This window comes from Pongo abelii, chromosome 12 (genome assembly GCF_028885655.2).
Source record: "Pongo abelii isolate AG06213 chromosome 12, NHGRI_mPonAbe1-v2.0_pri, whole genome shotgun sequence".
NCBI classification, from domain to species: domain Eukaryota; kingdom Metazoa; phylum Chordata; class Mammalia; order Primates; family Hominidae; genus Pongo; species Pongo abelii.
The window spans coordinates 25,529,031-25,549,344 of NC_071997.2; the positions used below are offsets into that span (position 1 = coordinate 25,529,031).

General features: G+C 46.1%; 1 pseudogene; it reads right to left on the minus strand.

Annotated features, from left to right (window-relative positions):
- The window catches only part of LOC112128507 (ranBP2-like and GRIP domain-containing protein 4), a 144,100-nt pseudogene that overhangs the window by 61,628 nt on the left and 62,158 nt on the right, over window positions 1-20,314 (minus strand).

Consider the following 20,314-nt stretch of genomic DNA (forward strand, 5'->3'; position numbering starts at 1 on the left):
TCCATTCTCAGAGCTTGAATGCTGTGCTGGGAGAACCACGGCTCTGTCTTCAGAGCTGTCAGACAGGGACATTTAAGTCTGCAGAAGTTGTCTGCTGCTTTTGTTCAGCTATGCCCTGCCCACAGAGGTGGAGTCCACAGAGGCAGTAGGGCTTGTTGCACTGCAGTGGGCTCCATCCAGTTCGAGCTTCCCAGCTGCTTTGTTTATGAACTCAAGTCTCAGCAATGGCCAATGCCCTGCCCCACCCCTCACCTGGCTGCATCCTCGCAGGTTGATCTCAGACTACTACTGCACTAGCAGGGAGCAAGTCTCCTTGGGCGTGGGACCCACTGAGCCAGGCACAGGAGGGAATCTTCTGGTCTGCCAGTTGCTAAGACCTTGGGAAAAGTGCAGTATTTGGGCAGGAGTGAAATGTTTTTCCAGGTACAGTCTGTCATGTCTTCCCTTGGCTAGGAAAGGATATCCCCCAACATCTTGAGCTTCCCAGGTGAGGTGACACCCCACCCTGCTTCAGCTCACCCTCCAAGGGCTGCACCCACTGTCCAACCAGTCCCAACAAGATGAACCAGGAACCTCAGTTGGATATACAGAAATCACCTGTATTCTGCGTCGATCTCACTGACAGCTGCAGATAGGAGCTGTTCCTATTCGGCCATCTTGGAAGCCAGACCCCATTTTCACTTTTTATTATCCATTTGTTTGCCTAATTTGTTTTCACTTTCTGGGTTTGATTAGTGAATGCTATCTTGTTTATCAGCACTTTGTTAGAGAGCCATGACATTACACTTATGACCAATAGAAGTCTGGTCTAGTTTCCGAATCAGCGAGGTTCATGACAAGCGTGGCATCCACGACATGCGTGTTGAGTGGAAATCCTGGATTATCATGAAATTACGAAACACAGAGCAGGGAAGCCACGATGTTTGGAGCTGTCAAGTAATTACTTCTGTTCTTTTTCTACACCCTGTCCGTAATCATTCAGTCCTTGCTTCTGCTTGGTTTCATGTTGCATCCCTCTTTCTTTCTTTTTTTTTTTTTAAATTAGCTCCCAAGCAGTGGGATTTGATGGAAATTTGAACCATTTTTCCTCTTTTCTGACTCCAGGTCCTACCTCTTCCTGCAGGAAGCCCACACAAGCTGGGATGAGGGGGAGGCAAGAAAAAAGAGCAGGGTAGGCAAGTTTGACACAATTAACACCTTGATCATGCCTCCAAATGCAGAAGGTCTTTCAGGGAAGGAGAACCAAAATGTACAGGAGAAAAATGACAGGAGATGACAGGCACGGTGGCTCACGCCTGTAATCCCAGCACTTTGGGAGACGGAGGCGGGTGGATCACGAGGTCAGGAGATTGAGACCATCCTGGCTGACACAGTGAAACCCCATCTCTACTAAAATACAAAAAAAAATTGCTGGGCCTGGCAGTGGGCACCTGTAGTCCCAGCTACTCCGGAGGCTGGAGAATGGCATGAACCCGGGAGGTGGAGCTTGCAGTGAGCCGAGATCATGCCACTGCATCCCAGCCTGGGCAACAGAGTGAGACTCCATCTCAAAAAAAAAAAAAAGAAAAGAAAAGAAAAGAAAAATGACAGGAGACAAAAGGAAAAGTCAGCCAAATCTAAATGCAGTATTAGAAGCTAGAAATTCCTGTTGTCAACAAGAGATTCTGACAACTTCATCTCCTCTAACTTAAGAAAATCATTGAAAAGCCTTCCTATATGTTTAGTTGCAAAGCAAAATCCAGATGCACATCTTAAGTACCTACAGAAATTATGAGAAAGTATGCAGCAGGCTCAGATTCTAGCCCTGAGAAATAATCTGGTGTTTGGGAGAGAAAAGCAGAAGTAAAGTGCCTGATTGTCTGGCAAAGTAACACTCTGTACATTGAATAATACTGAGTCACCCCAACCCCAGACTATTCTGTGATTTCATTTTAATATAGAGAGCAAACACAACACAGTTAAAATGAAAAAATCAACTGGGATAACTTGCAGAAAATATAATTAAGTTAAAAATTATATCCTGAACATAGAGAGAACTCAAACAAATCAATAGGAAATACACCCCAGTAGAAAATGATCTGGTGGTAATATGTACACACACAACATACACATGACCAAAGCGCATGCAAAAGTCCTCACCTTATAATCCAATAAATGCAAGTAGAAACAGCTAATTCTAATTTTTACCCAGCAAGTTTTCTGGGGTAGGAATGTTATGAATTTGTGTAAGAATACCATGAATCATCATCAGGGATGGGAACTGACTGCAATTGTTTATAGTTGGTTTCAAAAAGCAATTCAGCAGGCCACATGTGGGGATCTATCCTAAAAAAAATGACCAGATATGGATGGGGACTTACGGTGTTTAAAACAAAGGAAAATTACAAACAACCTGTATTTCCAATAAGGGATATGGTTAGGCTGGGCGCGGTGGCTCACACCTGTAACCCCAGCACTTTGGGAGGCCAAGACGCAGATGCATTGCCTAAGCCCAGGGGTCCAAGACCAGCCTGGGCAACTTGGCAAAACCCTGTCTCTACAAACAAAACAAAACAAAACAAAATTAGCCAGGTGTGGTGGCACACATGTAGTCTCAGCTACTTGGGAGGCTGAAGTGAGAGGCTTGCTGGAGCCCAGGAGGCAGAGGTTGCAGTGAGTTGAGATCATGTCACTGTATTCCAGCCTAAGTGACAGAGCAACACTCTGCCTCAAAAAAAAGGGGGGGATATGGTTAAATAAATTATGGTACACCCCCCAAAATATTTCACAGCTATTATACAAGATGCACTTGAAAATATCTTAATGTGAAAATGCTTATGATATTTGAGGCAAAAAGAATGATAAAAGTTAGTATTTCTTGGGGGCTTTCCACGTCCCAGGACTGTTTTATTCCGTTTACATCTGTTTCTCATTCATTTCTTAAAAGAACCTCATGAAGTAGATACTATTATTAATATTACTATTATTAATATCCTCACTTTATATACGATGAAGTGGAAACAAGATGGTTATCTTACCCAGGGTTACAATCTAAGAAGTTCCATTCCAGGCTTGATGCTGTTAAAAATTTTACCACGTTACCTGATGGCTATCTGTCTGTCTGCCTGTGTGTCTGTCTATCTACCTATTTATTTTTATCAGTTAGGGTCCCAATAGGAAACAGCACACTCAAGTGAAAATAACTGAAGAAGACTTTGTCAAAAGGAGTCTTTATAATAGGTGTGGCCAGGAGGTAAGGAAGCAATAAGAGGCCATGCAGTACTCAAGGCCCAAAGAGGAAACAAAAATCAAATCAGGAAGAAGAAAGTCTTCTCAGGGGTCCTCTTGTCTAATTATTATCTGTCCGTCCATCATCCATCCACACATCAATCTTTCAATCCATCCAGCCTTGCAGCCTCTGTATGACAGGATGAGGCAAAAAGACAGCAGATAACATGCCATAAAGTGAATTGTGAGACACATACCCTAGGGGACTTTTGTCTTCCAGCATTTAGCTGAAATGTGGTTATAGAATGCTACAGAAGCCCTTAACACTAATCCCCCACAATGAGGTAGAGAGGATAGGACACATAAGGGGCTTTCCGGCTTCGAGACCACCCTCTTCCCTGGTGTGGGAGGGGTGTGGGCCCCCTCAGGCCTGAGTCACTCAAAGAGCAGCCTCAGACTCCTGGTGGGCAGTGAGGGCAGGGCTGGCCAGCAGCTCTGGCAGGAGAGTGGAAGAGATGGGTGCAGCTGTGGGTTCAGCCGGCTCATCCACCGTCTGTGCAGGCTGAGAATGGCTGCGTCCTCTCCATGGAAGAGCTGGCATGTGGGAGAGCCCAGACGCTGCCCTGTGAGACCCCTGGTCAGGCAGTCAGCCACAGCAGCCCTGGCAGATAGCCTGCCGGGCAGGCAGCATGTGACCGCTGAAAAGGGTCTTTCACCAAGCCTGGGGATGCACACTGGGACAGTCCCTGGGGATGCATGCTGAACACTACCACCGGGAGACAGGGTCCGCCTGCCCCCAGAGCCTGCAGCCATGAAATAAGTACTGTCCAGCCACTTACCTCCTTCTCTCCCTCCCAGAAGGGTCAGGCCACACCTGGTGAGCTGTGGGAGGAGGCAGAGGGAGGGAAGAAGCCCCAGGCCTAGTTCTCTGTGGCAAGATACCAAGCTGGAGGGGGTGAGGAAACAGCTCTACTTTAAACTGAGTTCAGAGTTTTGATATTTTCTGGGACTGGGTACTCTAAGCATCAGACTGATGACATTGTTGGGTAGTTACAGTGACAACAAAACTTGGTGTCATCCAAGAGTTTCCAGCAAGGTCATGCTGATTGCTCAAATGCTCACTCAGGAGCTGAGGAAGAACCAGCCACTGGACACCTTCAGACACAGAACAGGAAGATGAAGTCGCCATGTGGTTACTTCTCCAGCTCCTGCCGGTCCCATATGTGTGCATGAGTGAGTGTGCACATCTGCAAATGAACTACACACATGGGCCTGTATCTCTGGACAGGGAAGTGATAGCTGGCATTCATTTTCTTCTTTTTACACATTCTCCTCTAATTTCCACATTTCCTACAAAAGGGATGTAGTCCTTTTATAATCAGAAAAACATCAGCAAATGTTATTTCAAAAGAGGAAGTCAGCCTTCCGGAAATTCCCTAATCCATGTAAAATATCACTTGTACCCGGAATGAGCCTTACCCATCACATGCCCAGTACCGCCACAAAGAGCAAGAAACATTCCAACATCTGCACAGGAACTTGGCGAGAAACCGACTCTATTCCCAGGGGAGGAGGGAGGAAGTGAGAATTGCGGATTTGGTTGTTTCTCTTGTAAACATACTTTGGGATCATATCCTTTTCCTTTCCCCTCCCTTCTCCATTTAGTCACAAATTCAGCAGCACAGAGACCCTTCCCAATACCAGCTCAACTGATGTGGCCCATTTTTCAGGCAAATTTCCAATGAGAGCTGAAAGTTAGTACCTTGGCATCTTGAGGAATTCTAGAGGAATCTGAGAGTACTGAGATAAAAAATGCTTCCTAGCTGCATGTAGTCACACACTGGAGTCCCTTTAACTTTTTTTCTAATGCTTTGCAGTGGAATTACCATGAAGGTGAAACAGCCTTATAAAAAGATCTTTAAAAGTTCATGAAAAAGAGTTTTTGCTATGTTAGAAAAGGAGGTAGGAATCCCGTGGAGCTAAAACACATCAAGCCAAAGTCACCCACTTCCCTCTGATAAGGGTAGTAGATGGCTGGATGGGAAAAGGCTGCAGGGCCAGGATACCCAGCACTCAGCTCAGCCTTGGATGATGTTTCCCAATATTTGGAGTGATGAAATGGCAAAATATGACCTGGATGAGAGCAGCTGGGGGAATTCCCAGCTAGTGGGAAAGCCTTAGAGTCACCTAGCAGGATGACTTGATAAGACACACTTTTCAAACATAGCCACTTCAGCAGGTAGGGAAGACTAGATGAAGCAGGTTGGGAATTCTATGATTCAAGAATATAGTGAGAAATAGAACTGCAGGTCAAAACTGAATAGGTGGCCAGGCACACTGGCTCACCCCTATAATCCCAGCACATAGGAAGGCGGGCAGATCATGAGGTCGGGGGATCGAGACCATCCTGGCCAACATAGTGAAACCCACTCTCTACTAAAAAAAATACAAAAAATTAGCTGGGCGTGGTGGTGCACACCTGTAGTCCCAGATACTTGGGAGACTGAGGCATGGGAATCGCTTGAACTCAGGAGGCGGAGGTTGAAGTGAGCCAAGATTGTGCCACTGCACTTCAGCCTGGCAACAGAGCAAGACTTTGTCTCAAAAAAAACAAAAAACAAAAACAAACAAACAAAAAACACAAAAAACTGAAGAGGTAAAATACAATAGGAATAAGAGTATAACTACTCTTGGGTCCAAATAGTTAATTACATGATGATAACAGTCTGATAACAAGAACAACATTTTGTATTTATATAGAGTATTAATATTTTACAGTTTACAAGACTGTTTTGGGAGGCTTACCTTAGTTTCAACTCTTTAGAAAAAAATACTTAAGGGTTGTTTCTGTTGACTACAAGCTTAAAGTGAACAGATACAGAAAAATAAAAGCCAATAGTAGCCAAAAAAAGGTAAGTGCTCTTGTCCTTTGAGCACATCTGAGGCAGTGGGTTGCACCCTTGGGGCCACCTTTAAGAGAAACATCAATAATTGAAGTCATAACAAAACAGGTGGGCAGGGAGGTGAAGGGAAGACAGGGAGAGGTGAACAGTTGTTTCAAATATGTGAGCAGCCTCCATATTAGAAGATTCTGTGACTATCAGAAACGTAGAGTTTCCACAAATGACCAGAAGTTTCAAAGATGAAGACTGTGTTTGGAAGAATGGATCTAATCATTTCGATGTTTTGCAGGTACAATTGAAATCCACAGGATTGCTGTGGGGAGGATAATGGTTTGGCCACATCCCTTGATGTCACTCAGCCATGCACTCCCTGACACTGCAAGGTCACTCCTGGACATACAGATGCAAGAGGCAGGAGGCTCATTTGAACCTGGGAGGTGGAGGTTGCAGTGAGCCAAGATTGCACCATTGTTGCAGCCTGGGCAACAAGAGGGAAATTCTGTCTTGGAAAAAAAAAAGAAGATCTTAATCTCCAGAGGAGATCTTTTAAGAGCCAATAAGTTCTCTCAGCACAACCAAATTATGAGAAACATCAGTTGTCCGATATCACAAAGTGGCTCTCAGCTTGTGTGGTGCCAAAGCAGCTCTCAGAGCTTGGTGCTTCTATGCAGGGAATACCATCCCAGCAAATCTGGCTCCCTGAGGAGTGCTTGGAGCTGCCATAATTACATTCCCTTAGGTGCTACCCATTCCTCATCCTTCGCGGCCCCTCACTATGAAGTGTGGACAAAGGGAAGTGGCTAACAGGACGGCTCTTCAATTAGCTGAAGGATGTTGACCAGCTGGTGGGAAGGAAGCCAAAGATACCCACTGAAAATCCATTAGACTCAAATACATTGCAACATTTCCTCCAATAACTTGCTTCCCTTTTTTGCACTCAGTGAATAGAGCGTTCTTAATCTTCAACAACTTACCTTCCCAAAGGTGGCTGGGTTGACTTGGTTCTCAGTGTTTTGCCCACAGGTCTCCACGTAAATCTCATACATGAGACAGCGAGGGAGGCTGCACCCTTTGCAAATGCAGAAGTTGTCGACCAACCTGGAGGAGAGGAGGACAAAGAAGAGGAAATTGGCATTTGTTTTTCTAGAGCAAAATATTTTGACAAAATCAATGGTCAAGATGTGTATGAGATTCCATACTTATGAAACATGTATAATTTATTGGATGAATCCCTGCGAAGGCTCACAACTGGCATCACTATGTACCCATTTGTCCTTAGGCCAGTGTTAAGTATATTGACTGCGGCTTTTAGAAGATCAGAAGCGCATAACGTGTTTCTGTTTTTGTTTGTTTCCTGGCAGGTTGGCATGCTAAAAAGAAGTTCAAATTAGGACTTCAGCAGACGCTGTTTCATAGACCTTTACAAAGGTTACAGCCAAGAGCTACATAACTACAAAGTGGAGAATTATTTATTCCACTTTATGAATAAGACACAAAACAATACCCAGGTAAATCCTATCACCCCTGCAGGCCAACCTGGCTTCCCAGGCCCCATTTTCACATCCTTCCCTCTGTGATCCCTGTTCCTCTGAAGCAGTTGCTTGCATGGTTCTTAAACCCCTGTGGTTAGGGCAGGCCATTATGTTTGGAGTCTTTGAATTGCAATGAGGTGTAAAACGCAAGACACAAAGACACACCAAGAGAGGCAGAGTGCTTTGGCTCTGCTTTCTTCCCTATTGGTACAGAGCCAGAGCAGCACAGAGAGAATGCAGCAGTGCCTGTGAACGCACCTGCGGTGCCTGTGACCTCTGCTCAAAGTGGGACCTTCAACTACCCAAATGCTCCTGGTCTGGGGGCAGAGTGTATTCCTTACCAATGAAGGGCTCTGGCTGAGGTTCACAGACCACCCCCGGCCCCTGGGGACAGCCAGGTGCCTGTTCCAGCAGCAGTATGTGAGTGTGGGGGTGAGTGGTGAAGGTGGCCTGGGTCAGAGAGGGTCCGTAGTGACATCCAGCCACGACCTTCCTTTCCCAGTGGGATAGACTGTCGTTCTTTAAAAAAAATACACAAAGCAAGCCAGTATAACTCTTAAACAAAGAGGAATATTTATTTAGCAGAGACTTTACAGACAATACATCTCCCTGGCATTTGTTTTTTTAGAGCATAATATGAGTATTTTGCTCTAGTTGGGTATATAGGCAGTATACAGCTGATCTTCCGGAATGAGGCACACTAGGCCCAAATTTACTTTCCTTGGGCACTAAAGGACATAGTCACAATTGTTAACCCCACTGGCTTCCCAGAAAAAAAGACACATGGACATAAGGAATGGGGGAATCTCTGGCCCTGCAATGCTTCCTTGGGGTAACAAATTACCACAGGCCCAGTGGCCTCAAACAACAGAAATGTATTCTCACAGTTCTGGAAGCTGGAAGCTTAAAAATCCAAGTGCCAGCAAGGTCGGTTCCAACCAGAGGCTCTGAGGGACACCCTGCTTGATATTTTTCTCCTTGTTTCTGTTGATTTCTGGAAATCCTCAGTGTTCCTTGGCTTCACTCCAGTCCCTGCCTGTGTCTTACACAGCCTTCTCCCTGTGTGTCCATATCTCTGTGAATTTTATTGTTTTTCTTTTTCGTATTTTTTTAGTACAGACCGGATTTTGCCATGTTGGCCAGGCTGGTCTTGAACTCCTGGGCTCAAGCGATCCACTCACCTCAGCCTCCCAAAGTGCTGGGATTACAGGCGTGAGTCACCGTGTGTGGCTAGTAGCACTGTGAATTTTCTTATCAAGATACCAGTGACTGGATTTAGAGCCCATCCTAATTCAGGATGACTTCAACTTAACCAATTACATCTACAAAGATCCTATTTCCAAATAAGGTTACATTCTGAGGTTCCGGGTGGACATGAGTTTTTTTTGGGAGGATGCTATTCAACCCAGCACAGGCATCAAGGAAGTAGATTTTTCTGGGATGCTTCCCTAAATCATTGTGGGAGCCTGACACTTCAGATACTTCACAATGGCTTAAATGCAGCTGCTACTGCATCAATTATTTGGCTCGAGGTTGAGTACAGGGTGATATCTATTGATGGGATGGTGGGATGGGGGAGTGGCAGATTCATATATATAGTCAGTATATATATATGTGTGTGTGTATATATATATGTATGTATGTATGTATGTAGACAGAGAGAGAGAGAGAGAGAGAGAGAGAGAGACTCCCTCTGGAATGCAGTGGTGCAATCATAGCTCACTGCATCCTTAAACTCCTGGGCTCAAGGGATCCTTCTGCCTTAGCCTCCTGAATAGCTGGGACTACAGGCGTGTGACCATGTCCAGATACTTAAAAAAAATTTTGTAGAGGCAGGGTCTCACTATGTTGCCCAAGCTAGTGTTGACCTCCCATCGTCGAGCAATCCTCCCACTTGGCCTTCCAAAGTGCTGGGATTACAGGCACAAACCACTGCACCTGCCTTCTATTTCTTTTGTTAAGACACTACTTGTTGATATATGAAAAACTCAATATTGGAAGTATCACAGAAAGACGTTGGCTAAATCCGGGAAACTGAGGCAAAATGTGATGTGCATTGAATTCAAACTCACTTCTGTTTATTCATAGTTACTCCAGATTTAGTTAGGGAATTATCTCCTTAAAAAAGAAGTGTAAAAAATACAAACTCCTTAAAATGGACTGTAGTTTTCCACATTTGCTGATTGTTCTTTCCTGTGACAGATGCTCATTTGTTCTAAGTCTCTATGAATTGCTGTCCTCCAATTTCAAAATGATACTACCAAGCCTGCCTGTTACCTAAGTGGAAGAGGAAGGCCAAATAATACTCTTAATAAGAATAATAGTAAAGGTCTGTGGCCAAGAGTCCTTTCTATGCCACACATGTAAAGAAAGGGCTGCCTTCGGATGTGAGCCCTGTGTGGCTGCCTTGATCCTGTCAGTTCCAAGAGATTCATCCTGTTTCTGACCATGTGTCTGTGGTCATTTGCCCAACATTCTAAGCCAAATCGCAGAGGCTGACCAATGGCAGCCAGTCAGCATACAGTAACCGGACAAGCAGAAGGTTTGAAAGTGGACTTTGTCACCCAGTAGTTGCCTCAGCCTTCAGTGTCCACACACATGGGAAATTATGATCGTGACTATTACCCTGCGCTTTGAACATCAAAGACCCAGGTTTCCATGCTGACTCTGAGACACCTGAGAGATTTGTGATCAGAAAACAAGCACATGACGTGCCCACTACCCTGGCTTGCACACAGAAGCTCTTATTATTATCATTTTTATGTCTACCATCAAAATCCGGAATGGAAGCAAGAAAGATGCTGATGTTGGCAGAGTGGCTGCACAGAGCACCTGCTGTAGGTGAGCCTGACTTCCAACTGCCTGGGGCTCCAAGGAGAGACTGAATGGGGACTGGCAGAACTGCTGGCAGGTGACATTGGTTAAGGGTTTTATACTCTGCCATCAAAATGTCCTTTGGTGATACACCTGGGAATAAAGCCTGTCTACATTTGGAGTGAATCAGATCACTAGATTCCTTGCTTAGCTTCATAATAACACTATTTTCCTGGTCTTGCCATCAGACAAGGTGGATTATTAAGATTTTGAGACCATTCATGATGTTCTCCTCACTTTGAGTGATGAACAATCTGATGATTACTGACTTCAGAGCACAAATACTTAGCCAGTGGTTCACACATTTTGAGTACTCGTTTTTTTTTTTTTTTTTTTGAGATGGAGTCTCACTCTGTCACCCAGGCTGGAGTGCAGTGGCGCAATCACGGCTTAATGCAAGCTCCGCCTCCCAAGTTCACGCCATTATCCTGCCTTAGCCTCCCGAGTAGCTGGGACTACAGGTGCCTGCCACCTCGCCCGGCTAATTTTTTGTATATTTAGTAGAGACGGGGTTTCACCATGTTAGCCAGGATGGTCTCGATCTCCTGATCTTGTGATCCACCTGCCTCAGACTCCCAAAGTGCTGGGATTACAGGCGTGAGCTACCGCGCCCAGCCTCTGAGTACTCTTTAAAGAAAAATGTCATGAGCAACTGGGCACAGTGGCTCATGCCTGTAATCCCAGCACCTTGGGAGGCTGAGATGGGCAGATCACCTGAGGTCAGGAGTTCAAGGCCAGCCTGGCTAACATGGCAAAACCCCATCTCTACTAAAAATACAAAAATTAGCTGGGCGCAGTGGTGTGTGCCTGTAATCCCAGCTTCTCAGGAGGCTGAGGTAGGAGAATCACTTGAACCCGGGAGGCAGAGGTTGCAATGAGCCAAGATCGTGCCACTGCACTCCAGCCTGGGAGACAAAGTGAGACTCCATCTCAAAACAAACAAACAAAAAAAAAACAAAGAAAAATGTCATGAGCCCCCCACACTAGGAACTAGAGTACCTTTTCGATCCGGCTGATCAAAAGCTACCATAAATTCTACACCTTTCCAAACAAATTTGTATTTTTAAAATTTCAACAGAGTCTGCAGAAATTTGTAAAAGTCTATGTGGGAGATAGTTGTGTAGTCTACAGCCAGGGCTCAGCATGCATTGGGATTAGGTAATGCTTAGGTTTTGCCTGGTCTGAAGCCAGGGGTTAGACCTGCTAGGTCTGCACTCCAGCAAGGAAGTCAGATCACTGTTCTTCATTCCTTTGTGCTCCCCAGAGCTTTAACCCCACCTCTCCCCATTTCTGCAGTCTTTCCTGTCCATGAAACAGAAAGCTTCTATTACCTCTGGCCCCTGAGACTTGGCCAAGCTCTCCTGGGGCCTTTCTCCTGGGAGAATTTATCCAATGTGGATGACAATGGCACTGATGTCTCTAACACATGTTGGGGTCCTAACAAGTGACTGATTAGAAGACAAAACAATGAAGTAATGTGGAAAATGGCAGGTTTCCTCTACAGGACAACAGTTGGGCCCCTCCCTGGTCTTTCACTCAGACACTGGCTAACGGAGATGTCTCCGGGCGTTCAGACCCCTTGCTCTGCACTACCCACCACTGCTCCTCCAGCATTGGAGATACTTTGCAATACCAGAGGCTGTTCTTGATGTTGATGTTAAAACCACTAGTACCAATCGTCTGTTTTGGGTTTTTTATTTTGTTTTGAGATGGAGTTTCACTCTTGTTGCCCATGCTGGAGCAGAGTGGCACAATCTTGGTTCACTACAACCTCCACCTCCCAGGTTCAAGTGATTCTCCTGCCTCAGCATTCAGAGTAGCTGGGATTTACAGGCGCCCGCCACCACACCCAGCTAATTTTTGTATTTTTAGTAGAGCCAGGGTTTCACTGTGTTAGCCAGGCTGGTCTCGAACTCCTGAGCTCAAGTGATCCACCTGGCTCAGCCTCCCAAAGTGCTGGGATTACAGGCCCGAGCCACCACACCCGGCCTCAACGATCTGTTAAACATACCACCTCATCAACTGGATGTCTAAAGAACAGCCTTCCCCAATGAAACAGTGAACCCTCCCTTATTTCCATTGCCTCCACCCCCCAACCTTGAAGAGAGGCCTATAGGGATAGGAACTTGTAATATGGGACTTGAATAAGTCAGACTCTCTGCTAAAATGGCCTACACCAGGGGCATCCAATCTCTTTTCCTGGGCTACACTGTAAGAAAAATTGTCTTGGGTCACATATAAAATACACTAACACTAATGATAGCTGATGAGCCAAAAAAAAAAAAAAGCTCATAATATTTTAACAAAGTTTATGAAGGCCCAGCGTGGTGGCTCACACCTGTAATCCCAGCACTTTGGGAGGCCGAGGCAGGTGGATCACTTCAGGTCAGGACTTCCAGACCAGCCTGGCTAACATGGTGAAACCTTGTCTCTAAGAAAAATACAAAAATTAGCAGGGCATGGTGGCGCAGACCTGTAATCCCAGCTACTACGGAAGGATAAGGCAGGAGAATCACTTGAACTTAGGAGGCGGAGGTCACAGTGAACCAGATCATGCCACTGCACTCCAGACTGGACAACAGAGCAAGACTCTGTCACAAAAAAAAAAAAAAAGGAAAAGAAAGTTTACAAATCTGTGTTGGGACTCATGCAAAGCTGTCCTGGGCCTCATGCAGCCCTTAGACCAAGGGTTGGACAAGCTTGGTCTAGACCATCATAGGCCCCCTGGTTACCATTTGAAGTGAGTTCACAAACGGCCTTAGGAGGATGTTCAGGTATTTTTTAATCAGTCTCATCATTCTTTCAAGTCTCTGGAGCATAATTTAAACCCTGGAAACTCTAATTCACTAAATGGCGAACTGAAGTCATTGAAAGGCATCCTGAGTCCTTTTTTCTAAGAAGGATGCATGAGGGGCCTGGGTCAGTGGGTGTAGCAGAAACCTAGCCCGGCTGTGTAACACTGAAAAACGCTGTGTGCTTCAATATTTATTCATTTGATTTTTTTTTCTCTCATTGAAGATAAGACATATCAAAAATGTTCTTTTGGAGGAAAGTGGTAACTGTTTAGGCCTGCCAGGGTTATAATCACAAAACACGCCCTTCATTTTTGTGTCACTCACATGACTTTTTCAAAAGTCTTCCCTGAGAAATATTCTTTGAAACTTAAAAAGAGAAAAATGTACTCTGTTATATAACAGTTATTCACCTTGTAAAACTAAAGGTCCTAGAACTGGTTTCAATTATTTTCCTATTTAAGAAGATCTGCAACCCCATGAGTTTCTCGGTCCCAGGGGCTGAGGATATTTTTCTTTCCCTTTTTTCCTGCTTCGACTTAAATAGCTAGAAGTGAATTTCACAATGTGGAATGCATTGCTAAAGCTAAAAACTCCTTAGCTTTAAATTAGGAAACATCCCATCCTGGATCTAGGGAGAGAAAGCTTTTCCTCCCCTGGCCAGTGCTCAGGCGCTTTTGGATGTACATGGAAGCAGGGTCCAACCAACGGGCCCCCGCGGGGCAGACCCGATGGCTTTCCGCGGGAAGGGTGACAACGGGGAACCCACAGATGGAAAGCCCGGCCCCATCGCCGATTCGGGCCCGGGGCTTTTACGCGTGTGCGTGCATGGGAGGCCCCTCCGCCTGCGGCGGGCGAGCATCAGAAAGCGCTGGGCCTGGGGCCGCTCCTCACACCCGGCTTTGACCCGGCGTCCCGAGGGCAGCCGTAGCGGGAACCACGCTTCCCCTCCCCGGCCCCACCTCCTCCATCCGAGCGTCCCAGGCGCCTGGCAGCTCACCACTGGATGACGCCGCTGTGTGGGCCCCGGCTACCCCCGCCGCTGGACGGCGAGGCAGGCACCCCCTCCGCCATGGCTCGGCCCCGGACCTGCAGCACCGAGGCAGGCAGCGAGCGGCGGCCGTGGGCGGTGCTGGGTTGCACCGGTCCTGCCACCGCCGCTCCTCGGTGTTTACTTTAGAAAGGGGCGCGGGGCGCGGGGCCGGAGCCCACTCCTCCAGACCCGAGCCCGGGGGCGCGGAAGGCGCGCGGCGAGTACGGGAGGCCACAGCTCCCCAACCCCCGCGCCCCGCCGAGGATGTGCGGACCCCGCCCTGCATCCTGCGGTGTAGGCTGGAGCCGCCTCCCGCTGGCACCCAGCGCCCTTCCCACCTGCTTACCAATCAAACAGGGACGCGAACAAGCAGCACCAACTTACACCTTTTCCAATCTGGTCGCGGTGTTGAATCCGTGGGGGTCCTTGACTTGCTTGGGCGTTGGAGTTATTCAGGCAGTTTTCAAAAATATTGATACCACGGCTGCCGCTCCCCCTCCCAGCCCCGCCCCGCCCCAAGAGGTTCTGATGAATTGGTCTGGGCGAGGGCAGCCTGGGCCAACCGGCTTTTTCAGGGCCCTGGGGTCATGCTAATGTGCCCGCCGTTGCTGAAAACCGCTGGACTTAGGAGTTTTGAAAAATCTCGGAGCTCAGAATTTCTGGCAGGCAGGCGCATCTGGACTTCTAGGAGGCTGGTCCCAGGTGACTCCAGTGTGCTGCTCCAGGTGAGCAGTGCCACCTCAACGTGAGTCCCCATATCTGTAGCCAGGCCCTGCCAGTCCTTGCCCTCAAGAGCCATTTATGTCAGTGTCATTGCTGTGTGACATGGAGCTGCTGGCCATCTCCAAATTCATTTCCTTTGTGGGGAACTGTGTGGTTGTTGTGAGTATTAAGCGACATTTACTTGGAAGGCTGTGGCATAGTCAGAGTTCAGTCATGCAGCCGTTACTGTGGCTGCTAACTGCTTCAGAGTCTCCGGGTAAGGATTTCTCAATCTAGATCAAAAACACATTTGCCGACTTAACAACAACAAAAACCAAACCGCCCAGTTTAAAAATGGGCAAAGGACTTGAATAGACATTTATCCAAGATAGCATTCCATTGTATAGATATACCATAATTTGTTATTCATTAGTCTTCTGTTGATGGTCATTTGGGTTGTGTCCAGTTTTGAGCTATTATGAATGAAGCTGCTATCTATGAACATTGCTGTTTTCCCCTGATACTGTTTTAAAAATCCATTTTCTATTCTCTTGCTTTTTTCTCCCTTGTTTATTTTCATTCTTTCTTTTTCTTTTTTCTTTTTTTTTTGAGACAGAGTCTTGCTCTGTCACCCAGGCTGGAGTGCAGTGGCACAATCTCAGCTCACTGCAAGCTCCAACTCCCGGGTTCATGCCATTCCCCTGCCTCAGCCTCCCAAGTAGCTGGGACTACAGGCGCCCCGCCACCACGCCCGGCTAATTTTTTGTATTTTTAGTAGAGATGGGGTTTCACCATGTTAGCCAGGATGGTCTCGATCTCCTGCCCTTGTGATCCGCCCACCTCGGCCTCCCAAAGTGCTGGGATTACAGGCATGAGCCACCATGCCCAGCCCCCTTGTTTATTTTCTTAAAATCCTGATGACTCTACCATAGACACCAAGTGACCTGGAGCTGAGGCCCATTCCCTGGTAGAATAATCATACAGATGAGAGCCTCTGTGTTCAAACCTACCACACAAACCAAGAAAACATCAATAATTGATATGACCTTGTTGTATTTATCAAGAGTTGTGATGAACTTGGTAGTTAAAATGTGAAGGCAGTACCTTGGTAGTAACTACCACAACATTCTTTCTAAGCAATGTTACAGAAACAATTTCCCCTATACACACACACAGATGTCTCACTCACCCATTTATGAACCCATGGTGTTATAAATAAAAGAGGTGAGCCGGGCGTGGTGGCTCATGCCTGTAACCCCAGCACTTTTGGAGGCCAAGGTGAGCAGATCACTTGAGGTCAGGAGTTCGAGACCAGCCTGACCAAACATGGCGAAACCCCATCACTACTAAAAATACAAAAATTAGCTGAGTGTGATGGTGCGCACCTGTAATCCCAGCTACTTAGGAGGCTGAGGCAGGGAGAATCGCTTGAACCCAGGAGGTGGAGGTTGTAGTGAGACGAAATCATGCCATTGCACTCCAGCCTGGGCAACAGAGTGAGACTCTGTCTCACAAAAAAAAAAAATAAATAAATATAAAAAATAAAAGGGGTAAAAGATGAAAGTTACATTTCTTTCTTCTTCCTCCATTTGCAACAAACTAGGAGTCAAAGACATTAAGAAACTAGTAACAAGGAGAAATTTGGCCCGGAATCAGTCCTCATTCCATATGCCATTTCAGTCTTCCTCTCCATCCCCCCAGCTCCAGCCCAGTCGGTGCTCTACGGATTGCGAATGCTCCATAAGTTCTGAAGACTGACCGCCTCTGTGATGTGGCCGCCATCCATCCTTCAGTCACTCACATCCAAGGTGACTTTTCTTGTCATCCAACATCCATGTTTAAAGACCTTTCCTCATTACCAGGACTTCTGATCCACTTAGGAAGGCCTCTAGAGGGATATATAGTTAAATATGGTAGATGGAATTATGTATTTACCGCCATTCCCTCCAAAAGCTTCACTCAAATAACAGATATGAGACTTAAAAGAAAGAAAGAAAGGACACAGAGCAAGATAGAAAATGACAGCAATGACATTTGGGAGCCTAGAAATCATGAGTTTGTGCTAATGGATTTAGCACCCTTGAGAAAGCCAAAATCTAAACTGGCAGAGGAAGAAATTCAGAAGTAGGCTGGTTTGTACAGCAGAAAGTCAGAAAGACTCAAGAACTAGAGGTACTAGGTGACTTTAAAAGTAGGGGTCCAAGTGAGACTAAAAATAAGTATATTGGTTAAAAGTCACTCTCAGAATCCATTACACCTGAATTTCCCCTCTGTGGTTAAGCAACCAGGCAACTGCCCCAGGCCACACTGGGAAGAAGACCCCAGGTTCACTCTCTGGAGAGGCAGGGCCAGAGGGATTCCAGCCCCGCAGGAACAGTGGGAAATGGGTGTTCCCATACTGAAAACAGGGGATTAAGTGTGACACTTGAGAGAGTGACAGCTCTCATCCCTTCTTCAATCTGACTCCAAGAACACAGGCAGCCAGGCTAATATCTCCCAAGAGGAGACAGGGAACTTCCTCCCTTGTAGAAATAACCTGACTTTCAGCCTGCAGAGCTTTGAGAAAGTGGACTACTGTTGCTTAAGCCCCCCCGAGTCGTGGTACCTTGTTATATAGCAGCCGTGAAAGACTGACAAAACCATCTTCCTTAAGAAGAACAGGAGGCCAGGTGCGGTGGCTCATGCCTGTAATCTCAGCACTTTGGGGGGCTGAGGTGGGCGGATCACGAGGTCAGGAGATCGAGACCATCCTGGCTAACATGGTGAAGCCTCGTCTCTACTGAAAATATAAAAAATTAGTCGGGCGTGGTGGCAGGCGCTTGTAGTCCCAGCTACTTGGGAGGCTGAGGCAGGAGAATGGCATGAACCCGGGAGGCGGAGCTTGCAGTGAGCCGAGATCACGCCACTGCACTCCAGCCTGGGTGACAGAGTGAGACACTGTCTCAAAAAAAAAAAAAAAAAAAGAAAAGAAAAAGAAAAAAGAAGAACAGGAATAGGTCTGGACCTGGTGGCTCATGCCTGTAATCCCAGCACTTTGGAAGACCAAGGCGAGAAGATCACTTGAGGTCAGGAGTTGGAGACTGGCCTGGCCAACAAGGTGAAACCCTGTCTCCACTAAAAATACAAAAAAATTATCTGAGCGTGGTGGTGTATAATTGTCATCCAGCTACTTGAGAGGCTGAGGCAGTAGAATCACTTGAACGCGGGAGGCAGAGGTTGCAGTGAGCCTAGATCGCACCACTGCACTCCAGCCTGGGTGACACAGCCAGATTCTGTCTCAAAAAAAAAAAAAAAAAAAAAAAAAAAGAGAAATAACCTGCCTGAGAGAAAACACCTACCATTTACATTTGGGGATTTCCCAGTGAAACAGCCCAGCCAGAGAACTGTAAGTGAAGTGCACCAACCAATAAGCCTCACCTACCCTCACAGAATTTCCACTCTTAATGACAAATGGATAGCCAAGGATCACCAGACATTTGAGAAATGCTTCTAACATGAACCACAAAGATTAAAGTAAAAGGAAACTGGTGAGGGGGAGAGAAATAGGCAAAGAGCAAAAACAAACAAACAAAAAAACCAATAGAATTAACATCCTTAAAGAGCTAAGGATAGATATTGCACCCATGAGACAAGAACAAGAGGTTATAGACAAAATTTTTGACAAGAGGGCTCTTAGGAATTAAAAATGTGAGAGCAGATATGTAGAAGTCAATAAAAGGATTAGAAAATAACATCAGGAAATATCACAAACATAGAACAATAACCGAGAAAAAAGGATGAAACAAGATTTTTAAAATATTAGCAAATGACCAGGTGTGGTCGCTAATGCCCATAATTCCAGCACTTTGGGAGGCCAAGGTGGGCAGATTGCTTGAGCTCAGGTGTTCAAGACCAGCCTGGGCAACATGGCAAAACCCCATCTCTACTAAAAATACAAAAATTAGCCTGCTGTGGTGGCGCATGCCCATCTTCCCAGCTACTCAGGAGGCTGAGGCCAGAGGATCACTTAAGCTCAGGAGGCAGAAGTTGCAGTGAGACGAGATTGCATCACTGCACTCCAGCCTGGTGACAGAGTGACCCTGTCTCAAAAAAATAAAAAAATAATAAACAAACAGCCAATAAGTTCAGATAGTCCAATATCTGGAAGGGACTTCAAGAATGAATAAACGGAGAAAAGTGGGGAAAAGAAATGAAGCAAACCATCATAAGAGACAACTTCTGGAATGGAAGGATGTGAGTTTGTAGATGGAGAGGGTTCACCAAGCACCCAGAGCTAGGGAGGAATGACAATTCAGGGGTCACAGGAAATCTCAGAACACCAAGGACACAGAAAATCTCAACAGCTTCCAATAAGTTAAAGAAAGAAAAAAAAAAAAAAAGACACAGTCAAAGCCTTGGGGAAAGACTGGGAATCAGAGTGGGTCAGACTCCTTGTCAGTGACCACCAGAAGACAAGGATTATACATCTTCAAATTCTAGGGGAAATGGCTTCAAACTAAAATTCTACATCTAAGCAACCACCATCAGTCTAGGGTGAGGGTAGAATAAAATCTCAAAAAACTTTACCTTCCTGTCCCCATTTTTCTTTTAAGGACAGATATACTCCACTACATGAGGGAATGCTTGAAGCAGAGGCAGGCCCAGGGTCCAGGCATGGGAAGGCATTGCCCATGCTGGAGGCTAGGGCTGTCCTGCAGTGACAGTGACCTGCAGGCCTGGAGTGCTATTGAATTGAAACCGACCCAATAGTCCCATAGACAGATTTTTTGTTTGTTTGTTTTGTTTCGGATAAACATAGGAATTGACCCTTCTGATGCTAAAGCTTGAAATTTGTATTTGTTTTATCTAAGTTCCTTCCCTGGGAAAAGACCCTCAGACCTCTCAAAAAACAGTATCAAAGAACTGCAACTCACCAGATCATTGCATCAGCCAATGAGATGCCAGACCCCTCATTCATCACAATTGTTTCCTTACCCTTCCCTAGTTCCTGTTTTCCTACACATTGTTACTTTTCTTCCCTGCTATGTAAACCCCTAATTTTAGTCCATCAGGGAGGTGGATTTGAGACTGATCTCCCATCTCCTAGGCTGCAGCACCCAGTTAAAGCCTTCTTCCTTGGAAATAATCACTCAGTGATTGGTGTTCTGTTCGGTGAGCAGCAGGACCTAGATGGAACCCCTGGTATTTCCATAGCAGAATCAGTCTGAAACAAGAGGACAGAGGGTTACAGGAGGGGTGGCCCCAAGGGAGAAAAAAAAATTGATAAATTAC